The sequence below is a fragment of the Triturus cristatus genome, chromosome 7 (genome assembly GCF_964204655.1).
Source record: "Triturus cristatus chromosome 7, aTriCri1.1, whole genome shotgun sequence".
Lineage (NCBI taxonomy): Eukaryota > Metazoa > Chordata > Amphibia > Caudata > Salamandridae > Triturus > Triturus cristatus.
Genome location: NC_140590.1, coordinates 1819286791 through 1819300629, shown reverse-complemented (window position 1 = coordinate 1819300629; position 13839 = coordinate 1819286791). Strand labels below are relative to the sequence as shown.

The following is a 13839-nucleotide window of genomic DNA, read 5'->3' as shown; positions in this document are numbered from 1 at the left end:
TCTCATCATGAACTATGCTGAAAACCCCAGGGTCTCTCACCATGTACAGTGCTTCAAACCCCAGGGTCTCTCACCCTGAACTATGCTGAAAAGTCCAGGGGTTCTCACCCTGAACAGTGCTTCAAACCCCAGTGGCTCTCACCCTGAACAGTGCTGAAAAGTCCAGGGGCTCTCACCCTGAGCTGTGCTGAAAACTCCAGGGGCTCTCACCCTGAACTGTGATGAAAACTCCATGAGCTGTGCTGAAAGCTCCAGGGGCTCTCACCCTGAGCTGTGCTGAAAACTCCAGGGGCTCTCACCCTGAGCTGTGCTGAAAACTCCAGGGGCTCTCACCCTGAGCTGTGCTGAAAACTCCAGGGGCTCTCACCCTGAACTGTGATGAAAACTCCATGAGCTGTGTTGAAAACTCCAGGGGCTCTCACCCTGAGCTGTGCTGAAAACTCCAGGGGCTCTCACCCTGAGCTGTGCTGAAAACTCCAGGGGCTCTCACCCTGAGCTGTGCTGAAAACTCCAGGGGCTCTTACCCTGAACTATGCTGAAAACACCAGGGGCTCTCACCCTGAACAGTACTTCAAACCCCAGGGTCTCTCACCCTGAACTATGCTGAAAAGTCCAGGGTTTCTCACCCTGAACAGTGCTTCAGACCCCAGGGGCTCTCACCCTGAACAGTGCTGAAAAGTCCAGGGGCTCTCACCCTGAGCTGTGCTGAAAACTCCAGGGTCTCTCACCCTGAACTGTGATGAAAACTCCATGAGCTGTGCTGAAAACTCCAGGGGCTCTCACCCTGAGCTGTGCTGAAAACTCCAGGGGCTCTCACCCTGAGCTGTGCTGAAAACTCCAGGGGCTCTCACCCTGAACTGTGATGAAAACTCCATGAGCTGTGTTGAAAACTCCAGGGGCTCTCACCCTGAGCTGTGCTGAAAACTCCAGGGGCTCTCACCCTGAGCTGTGCTGAAAACTCCAGGGGCTCTTACCCTGAACTATGCTGAAACCCCCAGGGGCTCTCACCCTGAACAGTGCTTCAAACCCCAGGGTCTCTCACCCTGAACTATGCTGAAAAGTCCAGGGGCTCTCACCATGAACAGTGCTTCAAACCCCAGGGGCTCTCATCATGAACTGTGCTGAAAAGTCCAATGCTGTCACCCTGAACTGTGCTGGAAACTTGGGAGGTGCCACATGCACTCTCCTCTATCTGTCGCAACAAGAAAATACACAGTATAAAAAAAACATGCACGGGAAACCCAGAAACCACAACCTTAAATGTCAAAATCTAACAATAAATCCTGGCTCAGTGCCGGCTCAAGTGTGTCACGTTACAAAGGGGTTGTTTTTTCTTGGCAAGACACCAGTTCAGCAAGGAACTGTGGCTTTGGGCAGCATTACCACTACAAGTTCTCAACCTACCACAGCCATACACTACACCTGGGCAAGGCAATGAGGAAAAAAAGAAAAGCTCTTGACCACATGTGGGCGTGGTCGTTCAGACTAGAAGAGGCACTGAGGGGCAATCTCCATCTGCCACAGAGGAATGTTTTCTCACCTTGCAAGCTGGAAATTCTATGCACGGTCCTTTTTTTGAGGTTACCAGCTGTTGGAGGGTGGTTTTAGGGTGGTTCTTTACCACCTTAATTTGAGAAGGGGTGTGTTATCTAAAATAATAAGACACAAGTGTGAGATACGGGAACTGAGTCAGAGTGGCACAATTTATTTAAACAATTTATACAATTAATGGAAAAAACACTTGATTAATCAAAGGTAACACTAATGCAGTGTAGCAAGTAAAAAGTGTCAAAGACACATAGCAAATTATGAGCCTAAAGATGCAATCTAGTACATTTCAAAATCACGTCAATGCAAAGGAAAGAGAGAAGGAGAGAGAGAAAATGTCAAAGTACAAAAAAGCCTTACAACCTCAATCAAAAATGCTAAAAAACAATGGTTAACTGGTAGCACCCACACATATCTTGTCCCAAGAGTTCACTCTGCGAGGTGCCCATCGAATAGACTGGGGGCAGTTCTTTTAAATTATTTTAATGAGGAACTGCTGACCACAAGTCCAGATTCTGACTGATGTTTGACCATAGATCATCATAACAAAAAATTGAACATTTATCAAAACGATTTGCGTCACTTCTCGGAAACTGATATGAAAGCAGACGATTATAAAAGGTTATTGGTTATGTTGCTGTCATAATTTCTAAAGCTAGCAGAAAAACATCAGATGTGAAGTAATGAAATGTTCCAGCTGGCCCCCACCTGATTCTTACCGAATTGTGCTCTTCTAACTACTGGATGGTTCTTGTGTTTGCCACATTATCGTGATGTGCAGGAAAGATGTGTACATCGGGTACAGCGGCAGGCAGTGGGGGTATGGTGACTTTGTTTACTATGAAAACAGTGAGTTGAGGTTTGTCACCTTTGCAAGAGAAATATCTGTAGTCTAATTAGGGAGGCAGAAGGCCTACTGTCTTCAGTGAATGTTTGGGGGCAGTATGGGCAATTTAGCAAACCCCTACATGTGAGCTGGCATGGCCATCTAAGACCCTCATGTTTCAGATGTGGGACAGAAATGTCTAAGGCATTATCTGGTAAAACTAGACCCTGCTTCAGAAGATAAGTATCTTCAGTGCAACTATCTATCTCATGTATGTCTTCATTACCTCGGGGTGCAGTGCAACCACAAATTCACTGTGACATGACTTAAGCAGCTCACTGAATTACAATCATGAATCTCAACTCTCCTTTAACAGGCCACACTATAAAATAGCATTATATCAACCATGCCAGTCAAAAGGAGCAGGCTTATACTATGAAATCCAGTACAGTACACGTATGGTATAGCCATGATCACAATGTGTATATGAGAACAACTTACCTTAGGGCAGTATATCTGCTTTTGGTGCTAACTTGTACCACAGTACACCCACATTCATCTTCCTCCGTGAAAGAGTAGTTTGGAGAAATAAGCTGTTATCCTACACCTGCTATCATGTCCAGAAGCCATATTTATTTATTTATTATATGTGTCTATCTTATCTTTGTAGCACTTTTTGCCACTGGAAATGGTTGAGATTGCAGGATCAGAAGGAACCAGGGAAGTCAAAGCCTAGAAAAGAGCCATATTTCAATTTAATTTTTTTCTTGGTGTTCTGTCAAATAGTGTAGGAAGAAAGTGACGAAATGGGCACAGTTCAAGTGCCAAAAAAGAAACTGGCCTTTGTCTTAGATATGCCATTATATTTCAATTTACTAAAGATTCTGGTCTAGAGATGAATTTAGTCTGTACTGGAAAAACATTCTGAGAATGAAAATGGAAGCCTTGCCATAGATGGACTTATGGGGAAGGATAAAGCCCTTGATCTGCACACCATTGTCACCAGAAGCTTAACTAGCTATGTGGAATGCTCCAACCTGCTAGTAGCCATCAAAAGGCAAGCAGCATTATGGACAGTCTAACTGTTCCTTCAATTACTTAGGAAAGTTGAGCCTAGTTACAACAAAGGATTAATGTTCTTATGTGGGGTTGTCGCTGTATGTAGACAAATCAGTATTGCACTTTTGGCATTTTTGTATCCTGCCATGTATTCTAAACAATGTTTTGCTAATAAAATGGCTCTATGGAAACAATTTCATTGCTTCCATGTAAGTGTTTTAAAGGCCATTTCCTACTTGGCATTACATTTTTGTAAGAAGCGATCCCGCCATTTCATCTAAGCCCTTTAATCAAAATGCGTCAACAGGGGAAACAAAAATATGGCTGTGATGGTAGCCAACAGAGTAGCCAAAGCACCGCAGTAGAAGGACAGACCACTCACCATATTTTAAATAAGCCCCTACATCTCCAAAGGCATTGCAGTCTGAATACAGTTTTAAATGTCAATTTACCTTGGGAAGATATCCGCCTTGGCTACTCCAATGTAATCCTATTGGAAAGGTAGGCGGTAAAGTATCTCCCAGCATAAACACCACATAGGCTTGCAGTAGTGAATAACTAATTTAAGAGTTCTTCACTACCAGGATATGTAAAGCTTAAAAGAACATGTCCAACTTTTTAAATACATTGAACCCTGCCCTCTGGATGGTTCAGGGCCTACCCCAGGGTTGACATATATATTTAAAAGGAAGGTTTGGGCCTGACAAAAGATTTATTTTGGCAGGTTAAAATGTCAGTTTAAACTGCACGCACAGGCTCTGCAATGGCAGGCCTTAGACATGTCTAAAATGTTACCTTCACAAGCCATGGCAGTGGCAGGCATGTGCTTCAACCTTATCGAGTCTCTTAGAACGTTTTTTGACTTTCTTCCTTTAGCTGCCAATAAATAGGATTAATTTGTTCTTATCACCTCCCGGCTTGACTTTTGTAATGGCTTATAAATGCCTGAGCCTCGAAAGACATTTTGCATAAATTGCATATTGTGCAACATGGAGCCACCAGACTTGTGCTAAAATTCCCCACACGGAGCTCTGCCTCCACCACCTTGAAAAGTCTACACTGGCTACCAGTACATAAAAGGCTCTTTTTTAAGATCCTCCTACTGGTGTACAGATCACACAAAGCTACTGGACCAAAATGCCTTACTGCTAGTTAAATGTCTGCACTATACCCCAACAAAAGCTCTTAGATCTTCCCATGCTAATCTTCTTAAGCCCCCTTCTTTCAGACTAAAAACTAGGGGAGCTAAATCCTTCTCAGTGATAGGATCCATAGCATGTAATTTTCTTCCTAGTCATCTGCATTTCACCGAGTCGTAAGCCCTCTTCAAAAAAGCTTCTGAAGACCTATCTTTTGCAGGCCCTGTACATACTCTGCTATTCCCTTATTTTATGACTGTTTTTTATTTCTACTCTTCTCAACTGAATTCAATCAGTTGCAACCCCAGCACCAGGATGCTCCTTTGGGAGTGACAGAGTGATTTATAAATTCTATATTAATTCATTCATTCACTTAGGTGGGTGGCACAACCCATCTTAATCATTAAATAGGAATTTTCATTACAATTCCAAAGACACCAAATATGATATAGCTACCTGCTCCCAATCGTAAATTATAGCTGATAAAATTTAATAACAAATCTCCAATGTTAGGGTAGGCCTCGCAGTAGCAAAAAATGAATTTAGTTTTGTATTACCATGACATGTAATACATGTCCAACCTTTTAATTACATGCATCCTTCCCTAGAAACTACCTAGGGTCCACATTAGGGGTGACATACACAATAAAAGGGGAGTTTAAGGCTTGGCAAGATGGATAACTTGCCAAGTCAAATTGGCAGCTTAAAACTGGATTCAGACTGCATTGGCAGGCTGGGGAAATGCTTTAAAGGGCTACTCACGTGGGTGGCACACTAAGGAGGACCAAATATGCTAATTTTGCTTCATGGATTAAGTGCAATGATGATGATGACTCTTTTTCACGAAGTACAACTTTGCCATAACATTTTAATTAGGCCGGGAACCCAGCAAGTCAGATGCCCCATCCCAAAATATGTTGCGGGAATTATGAATATGTAGGGAAATCCAGATTTCTCAATTTCATTAGACAGGATTATTCTAACAAGTAGGCACCCTGAGAGCATGATGAAAGAAGCAACTGTTCCTGTGAAATCAACAGTCGACCTGAAGTGTACAACATTGTGGACTGACAGAGAGAACAAGACCTGTCTATCTTAGTACAAAAGGTGGATAGTCCTACCATTATATGTTGTGAAAAATCAGGATTTGTTATGTTATGTTTTGTCAGTTGCGTAAGCCGCACAAATCCCCCCAGCAGGGTTATCTTGGTGAAGCGTAGCACTAAGGCAAACAGTACACACTAGGTCAGAACAGCTCAATCTTAAGATGTTTTCTGAATTTGAGGTGATTAGTGCATTTCCGTATGTTTATAGTTTTTTAGTTTGTTCCAGTACCAAGGGGTTAAATAGGAGAAAGGTCGACCACCCAAACGGGATTTCTTGATTCGAGGAATAGTAAAAAGGGATTTGTCTGTGGATCTTAAGGTTCTGCCTTGCAAGGTGTAAGCTTTGCTGCAAGATAACTAGCTCCTTTCCCATTGAGAGATTTATGAGTTAACTCCAACAAAGCCATGACCACATGAAGCTGTAAAATTATTGTTGTCTGATTTGTGAATCGTTTTTTAAAAAATAATTAGCCCAAACAATTGTATGAAATATATGTTCTTTTCTTTGTTTGTATTTTGGATCTATGAAGAAATACAAACATGATATGTAATTTTCTCATGATCTATATTTAATGTGATAAAAATAAAAGTAATTTCACATTCCTGTATACAATGTCACATACATTCATTCTATTGGTCCGTTTTGCCAACAAATGTTACTAGCACCCTGATTTAGGAATAAATTCCAGGGGCACCCCTATTTTTTCAGAAAAAGAGATTTATGAGTTATACAGTTATACAGTTGTCCTTGAAGATTATTCCTTTTTGCACCAGGAGCCAGTGAAGCAGCGTAAAGGGGGTGAAGAGGCAGCCCTTGAAGAAAGATTTTGGATGAGGTGAGCTGTTGTGTTTTGGGTCACTTGTAGTTTAGTAAGAAGTGTCTCACTGGTATTGGCCAGAAGGGTGTTATAATAGTCCAGGCAGCTGATAACCAATGATTGGACCAAAGTTTAAAGCTCAAAAAGCAGAAGTACGGTAAAGACTTTTTGCAGCAGATGCATCATGTGAAAACAGGTGTCAGTGGTACCCACTACTTGTTCTTTCATGGTCAGCACCTGATCAAGGCAAACGCCCAGGTTTTTTACTACCACTTTAGGAGTTGGTGCTGCGCCTAATTCAGAAGGCCACCAGTCAGGGGCCCAGAGCCGTTGGGCTCTGCCAAAATGCATGACCTCCGTTTCGCTGGTGTTCAGCTGGAGACAGTTATTGGTCATCCAGGAAAAGATGGCTTTCATCCCGGATGCAAAACAGACGAGTTATATTCAGGTCTTTGTCAAAAGAGATTAGGAGCTGAGTATCGTCAGCATATGAGAGGTTTGAAACCAAATGCTCTGATGGTTTCAGCAAGGGGGGCTATGTAGATATTAAACAGTGTGGGGCTGGAGCCCTGGAGCACCCCCTTGTCAAGGTCTATGGTGCGTTATTTAAAAGGATGCAGGTTCTGTGAGAGCCATTCCATGGATTTCAATAGTCTGCAGCCTCAAAAGTAATCTATGGTGAGACACAGTGTCAAAGGCTGCAGACAACTCAAGCAGCACAAGCAAAGATTACTTATTCTTATCTGGAAAGCATCTAATGTGGTCTGTAACTGCAATAAGTGCAGTTTCTGTGCAGTGCACAGGTCTGAACCTGGATTGGGAGGGTCCAGAATCATATTAGATTCTATGAACTCCATAAGTTAGTTGTTTATTTGCCCTTGAAGCAGCTTACTCAATACGGGAAGCAGCAAAATTGGACGATAATTGGACAGGTCTGTAGCAGGAAGATTAGCCTTCTTGCAGGTAGGTATGACCTGAGCGGCTTTCCAGGCTAGTGGAAGTTTTCCAGAGCTGATCGTAAGGAGAAGATGGGCGGGACAAGCTGATTGGAGAGAGCTGCTGAGACCCTGGCAGGGACGATGTCCGTGGGAGACCCTGATTTGACAGCTTTCAGTGCTTTACAAGTGAAGCCTGGCCTCAGAGGTTTGAAGTTGCCTAGGGTGCAAGTACGATTGGCAATATGCAGGCTGATATAGGACTCTAGACACCTTTGATCCACAGTTCTGTGGAGGTTGTTATAAATCACGTTAACTTTTACTTCAAAGTGAATCGCAATAGAATCACACAGAGCTTGAGAAAGTTGGGTGTCAGATGAACAGGAATGAGGGTTTAAAAAAGTGTTGAGAACTTTGTATAACCCTTTAGAGGAGTTAGCTGAGTTGAAGTGCAATGTGTGACTTACGCAGCTTTTATTATTGTTACGATGATACATCGCTAAAGTTACTTTTTAAGCTTCTTTATCCCTGGGGTTATAGGACTGATGCCAATGTTTCTGTAGCTTTTTAACCAGAGCTTTACCACAGCGCAATTCTGATGTGTACCATGGAGCATGTGTACCATGTCTAGCTAAAGGGTGGGTCTTTCTCCACATCTCGATCCTCCATCGTAGCCATAAAATTGAAGTCCGGGGTGACTTTGTGCCAGTGTCTCTAAGGTTTTGCTTAGCTTTTTGGGGTGTTCTTTCACATTTGTTGTGGTGACCTGAAAACTGACTAGGGAATGATCAGTCCATAGGAGTGGACAACGGGGCTCACAAGACAAGGTTGGAAAATTAGTAAGAATTAGTTCAAGGATGTGGCCCATGATATGCATAGCTCCTTCGACTATCTGCTTGAGGCGAGCATGGAAAGGTCAGAGAGGAGTTGCATATATTCTGTATTTAAGGGATCTTCCCCATGGACATTAACATCGCCCAGTAGGAGTGTTTGGAAGTTAAAACATGAGTGGCAATGAGTTCAGTAAGCTGAAGACTAAAATCTCCTTCGGGTCCAGGGGGGCAGTAAACAAGAGTACCTCTACAACACTTGTGATGGGAGAACTCAACCTTGAAAACACATATCTCAGCTCAGTCCTCCGAAAGGGTCTCAATAAGCGAGACTTTTGATGTGTCTTTAAAAATTATAGGGATTTCACCGCCTGTCCTACCTTCCCTGTCCAATCTCAGCATGCAATAATTAACCAGGAGACCTAACGCAATGGAAGGAGTCTGTACTAGAATACGACCATGTCTCCGTTAGAAATCCAATTTTATGTACTATTGAAGAAAGCAAGTCCTAAAATTCAATAGTGTGTTTAGGTAGTGATCTTACTTTGCATAAAAATCCCTTGCAGACCAGAGAGGACAGAGAGAGAGAGAGGTTATAAGGGGGCAGAATTGGGTAGGTCACAGGAGGTATTCGAGGTTATGATATTTAGGTTGTCTTTTGGTAAACTGGGAGTGTGCCTGTCTTACCGGTCGACCTTGAGACTTTGAAAATGTCATTTTAGACAGGCTACAGGTCCTTCTAGGTGAGATCGAAATCTACCTCTGCAACTGGTGCCCTTGAGGGTAGAATCCTCAACTTGGTTACCTATACAGATTAGCTTCTCAGTAGAATAGGTAATTCTAATCAAGTACCTCTTATCTGTAGTAGAAGGAGCAGGGGTCCTGGCTCTTGGCTACAGCCAGGTGTGGACGGGCTCAGACGTGCTTGACTTTTTATGCGCACTTTTGGAATGCCAACTGCATGTCCGTTGTGCATTGTGCGCTGGCATCATTAAATGAAACTGAGGGCGCTGGAAGCCATTTGCTTCCCGCACGTCCAGGACAGATGCGGTGCGTTTCTTCTCGGGGAGGGGGGATTTTGAAATCAAAGAGGCATCGGGGGAAAGGAGAGGGTTTTCCTTTCCTCTGATGCCTCTTTGAGCATTCCTGATGCACGATTGCGTGATAGTGCGGCAGGAATGCCCACTAGATAGCAGGGATTTTTTTTGTTTTAGTTAGTTTTTTTATTGTTTGTAATGCATGCAGAGAGCGTCCCCTTGGGCAAGGGTCACTCTCCTTTGGGGGACATTTTGTTTGGCTGTTTCTGCCCCCCTGGGGGGTAGCTTGGCCCAATGTGATTTTAGATGGCCCACTAGACCACCATGGATTTTTTTTGCTTAATTTGTTTTTCTATATATTTAATGCATGCGTGGAGCGACCCCTTGGGCAAGGGTCACTCCCCTTTGGGGGGCATTTTGTGTGGCCATTTCTTTCCCCCTGGGGGAGTCTGACGGCCCAAAAAATGTTTAGATGGCCCACTAGGCCACCAGGGATTTTTTTATAGAAATATTTGTGGGTAGAATCGCCCCCTGGGCAAGGGTCGCTCCCCTTAATGGGGATGAATATTCTGCATGTCTCTGCCCCCTTTGGGGGCAGGTCAGCATTATGTTTTTAGTCCCAGAAGCCATTAGACACCAGGGATTGTTTTTGCGTTGTTTTGAGAGCAGCTCTTTGGGGGCAGATAGGCCATATGTTTTCAGATCCATCTGTCCCCAAGGTGGGCAGAAGTCACTAGACAGCTGTTTTTTATTATGTTGTTGAGGAGCAGCCCCTTGGGCAAGGACCACTCACCTTTTACCGAGGTGAATATTTTGGCTGTTTCTGCCCCACTTGGGGGCAGATCGGTCTTGTGCTTTTAGGCCACGTACCCCCCAGCTTGGCTGGTGGATTGTGTGTAGACTGGTTCATTATTTGCATATGTGATTGTAATGTTTTAGTTCTCCTTTTTATTCTAGTGCAAAGCGTTTGGTTCTTGTTTGTGGTTTCATCAGTGGTTGATCCGCAGTTTTGCGTAGTTGCATTTATTTGGTAGGAAAAACACTTTTTGTTGTGTTTACTCCAAATGAGTATTATTGTCATGCATGAGTGAATTTTTTGCAAGTGGTTTCATAAAAGCAGCATATTTAGTTTGTGTTTTGAGCGTGAAATTCTTTGCAATGCCTTTTGTAGGCCTGGGCGGTGAACTTCGCTCCGTTCGCAGAGTTTGCAGAGTTTTCTGCACTCCACACTCTGCTGAGCTCGCATACTGCAGAAAACTCCGCCTCACAATGTACAGCAGCGTTTTTTCCCCGCTCGCGATCGTGAGCAGTTAGAAATTGTACACGAGCGGCAGCTCGCGCTCACAAACTTACCGTTCACGATCGCGAGCTGCCGCTCGTGTAGAATTTCTACCCGGCTGCAGGAATACCAGCACAAACTGCAGTTCGCACTGTACTCCACCACTTGCGGAACTTCGTGGAGTTTTTTGTAACTTCGCGAAGTTCCACGTAGCAAAACTCTGTGAGCTACTCCCAAGCCTAGTCTTTTGCGTTGTTTTATGTGTCATTTTCTTTTCTTTTTTTTGTGGGATATTGTTGGCCCTTACTGTGTCTGTGCAGAGTAGGTGGTGGTGAGTATAGCTGCTTCTGACAAGTTAGCGGTATAGTTTTGAAGCATATAGGTCTTTGTGATAAAGCCACATTTTGTTTATTACTTATTTTACAAAGTTTGTTGTTGTTGACTTGTTTGACAAGTTACCTTTGTTAGTAAGGATTATGGATAGCGGCAGAATTACTGCTCAACAGGTATTTGGTATGCTTTTTGAATCTTCCTCTGACCATGAATATGAGACTGACAGTGCGTCTGATGGAGAGGAGGGAGTGCAAGATTCTGGCAGTGAGTTTAATATCCACGAGGAATCATCTGATGATAAAGCTACTCTCAATGAGGATGAAGCTACTCTCAGTGCGGATGAAGGGCCTGTTTTAGAGGAGGACACTGATGTGTTGATGGTGCAGCAAGAGGCACCTGGATTGCAGCCTGGGGTTGCAAGGCTTCCCATTTGAAGTGCTGGTCTCTGGGTTGATCCAAACATGATGCAGCCGATGTTACATGCCTTTAGTGGAGATGCCGGGTGCAGTGTGAATTGTGAACATTTTTTGCCTATGTATTTGTTTCTCTTGTTTATGGATGATGTATTTTTGGCTGAGATTGCTGAGCAGACTAATTTTTATGCTGAACAGTAGTTGAGGGACAACAGTGACATACTTAGGCCCCACTCTAGAGCTACCTGATGGACGCCCACAAATCTGGATGAGATGAATAGGTTTTTGGGGTTTACTTTTTTGATGGGATTGATAAAAAGCCGTCCATGGCTTCATATTGGTCTACCAGTCCATTGATTGCAATGGCCATATTTACTGCAATTATGAGTCGTGATCGATATTTACTTGTGCTTCAAATGCTGCATTTTGTTGATAATGCTTCGGCGTTGCCACGAGATCACCCTGACTGTGACTGTCTTTTTAAGATTCTGCCTGTCCTTGATTACTCTGTAGATCGATTTTCAGAGATCTATACTCCAGGGAACAAATAGCTGTTGATGAGTCTTTGGTCCTGTTCAAGGGTCATTTGGATTTTAGACAGTACATTCCTAGCTAGAGGGCACATTATAGAATTCAGATGTATATGTTGTTTGAGAGTCGGACAGGATATGTCTATTATTTCCAGGTGTACACTGGTAGGGATTCCACTATTGTCCTCCCTGGTTGTCCCTCCACTTTAGGAGTTTCAGAGAAAATTGTGTGGGAACTTGCTAGAGGACTTTTTAACAAAGGTAACCTTTTGTAACTCGATATCTTCTACACTGCTGTGCAATTGTTTAAGGAATTGTTCAAAGTGGACACTCTTGCTTGTGGCACAGTCCACTCTAACTGTAAATGTTACCCAGAAGAGCTTTGCAAAAAGCTGCAGAGGGGACAGTGCAGTGCATTGCGTAGTGATGAACTGCTAGCTGTGAAAATTGTAGGCAGGAGGGATATGTACTAACCCTGGCCAGAGCTAGTGGAGCGGCACTATGCTGAGGTCCACGGAGTTGAGGACAAACTCCATGGAACTCCACTCCGCTCCGCCACCCGCCTCCACACGCCATAATAAAAATTAATTAAAAAAGCACATTAAAGTAAAGGAAAAAGATTTATCTTCACTGCGGTATCCCCGGGCTGCCTTCCTCCTCTTGCTTGAGTCTCAGGGTGATCTGTGCATGCGCGCACTCCAGCACATGCACATTTCTTGCAAGGAAGGCGCGCGCATATGCGCAGATCAACCTTAGATGCAAAGAAGAGGAGGACGGCATACCGGGTATGCCACAGTTGAAGGTAAGTCTTTTTCCTTTACTTTAATGGGCTTTTTTAAAATTAATTTTTAATAGGGGTGGAGGCGGGGGGCCGGCCAACTCCGCTCTGCCGTAGAGTGTGCAAAGTTTTGCCTACTCCGTGTTCTCCGCAGAAAGTGGAGTAGGTAAAACTCTGCACACTCCGCAGGCGGGGCAGAGTTATTCACCCACTGTTAATGTGTACATGTTGACTATCATCCATGATGAAAGAACTTCACCGGTGGCTGTTTGGGGTCAGGTTGCTCAAGTGCGCCAACCTATGTGCATTGTAGACTACAATAAGCACCTGGGTGGTGTCAATAGAGTAGATCAGAGGTTAGAACCTTACACTGCTACTCGTAAGGCTTACATTTGGTATAAGAAGTTGGCCACCCATTTTTCAATTTAGCACTATTAATGCTTTTGTTCAAGGAGTGTTCTCCAACGTCAAAGATGGCTTTTGTTCCGTTTCAGGAGTCTGTGATAGGCAGCCTTGTTGTAGTGGAACAGGCAAGTGTTCCTATAGTTGGAGTGGTACAGGATGTGGCTAGATTGAAAGATTTCCACATTCTCGAATTAAATTCCTGCCACGTCCCAAAAAATAATCCCAGTAAGAGATTTAGAGTATGTTTGCGAAGAGGTCTGAGGAAGGAGAGTCGTATGCACTGTGCTGATTGTCCTTCTAATCCTGGGCAGTGTGTGCCCATATGTTTCAGATTGTATCACACTCAAAAGAGATTTTGGGAGCAACCGTGAGTCTAACAGTGTAGTGCCTGGTCTGTATGGTTTTATATTTGTTGTTCAGTTTCACGGTTGGCATTAGAACGATGTCTTCAGTTACCGCTGTTGTGTTTGTAGTTATAGTTTTGTGTCTAGTTTCATTTGGTTTGTGTTATCTTTATCTAGCGGTATGCTTGAGCTGGCATTTGGCTGGTGGTGCGCATGGGCTGGCACTTAGCTGGTGGTGTGGGTGGGATGGTGCTTGCCTGGTGGTGTGCATGGACTGGCGTTGTGCCTGGGCTGCCATTTGGCTGACAGTGTGTGAGTTGTGACTTGCTGCTGGTCATTACACACACTTCTAGCCAAACGCCACTGAACACACTATGTCAAACACCAGGCGGTGTGATTGCTGTGTCAGTCATGTGGGCGTATAAAAGTGATGGACCCTTGAATGGCACTGTCTGTTGC

General features: G+C 43.8%; 1 protein-coding gene across 5 annotated transcripts in view; it reads right to left on the bottom strand.

The window, feature by feature from the left end:
• Positions 1-13839, bottom strand: part of LOC146813264 (uncharacterized) — a 127592-nt gene that overhangs the window by 99755 nt on the left and 13998 nt on the right. For all 5 annotated transcript variants that reach the window (XR_014966966.1, XR_014966967.1, XM_085620108.1 and 2 more), the window contains exon 2: positions 1541-1649. The gene's annotated coding sequence lies outside the window, so the exon portion shown is untranslated. The remainder of the gene's footprint in view (positions 1-1540; positions 1650-13839) is intronic.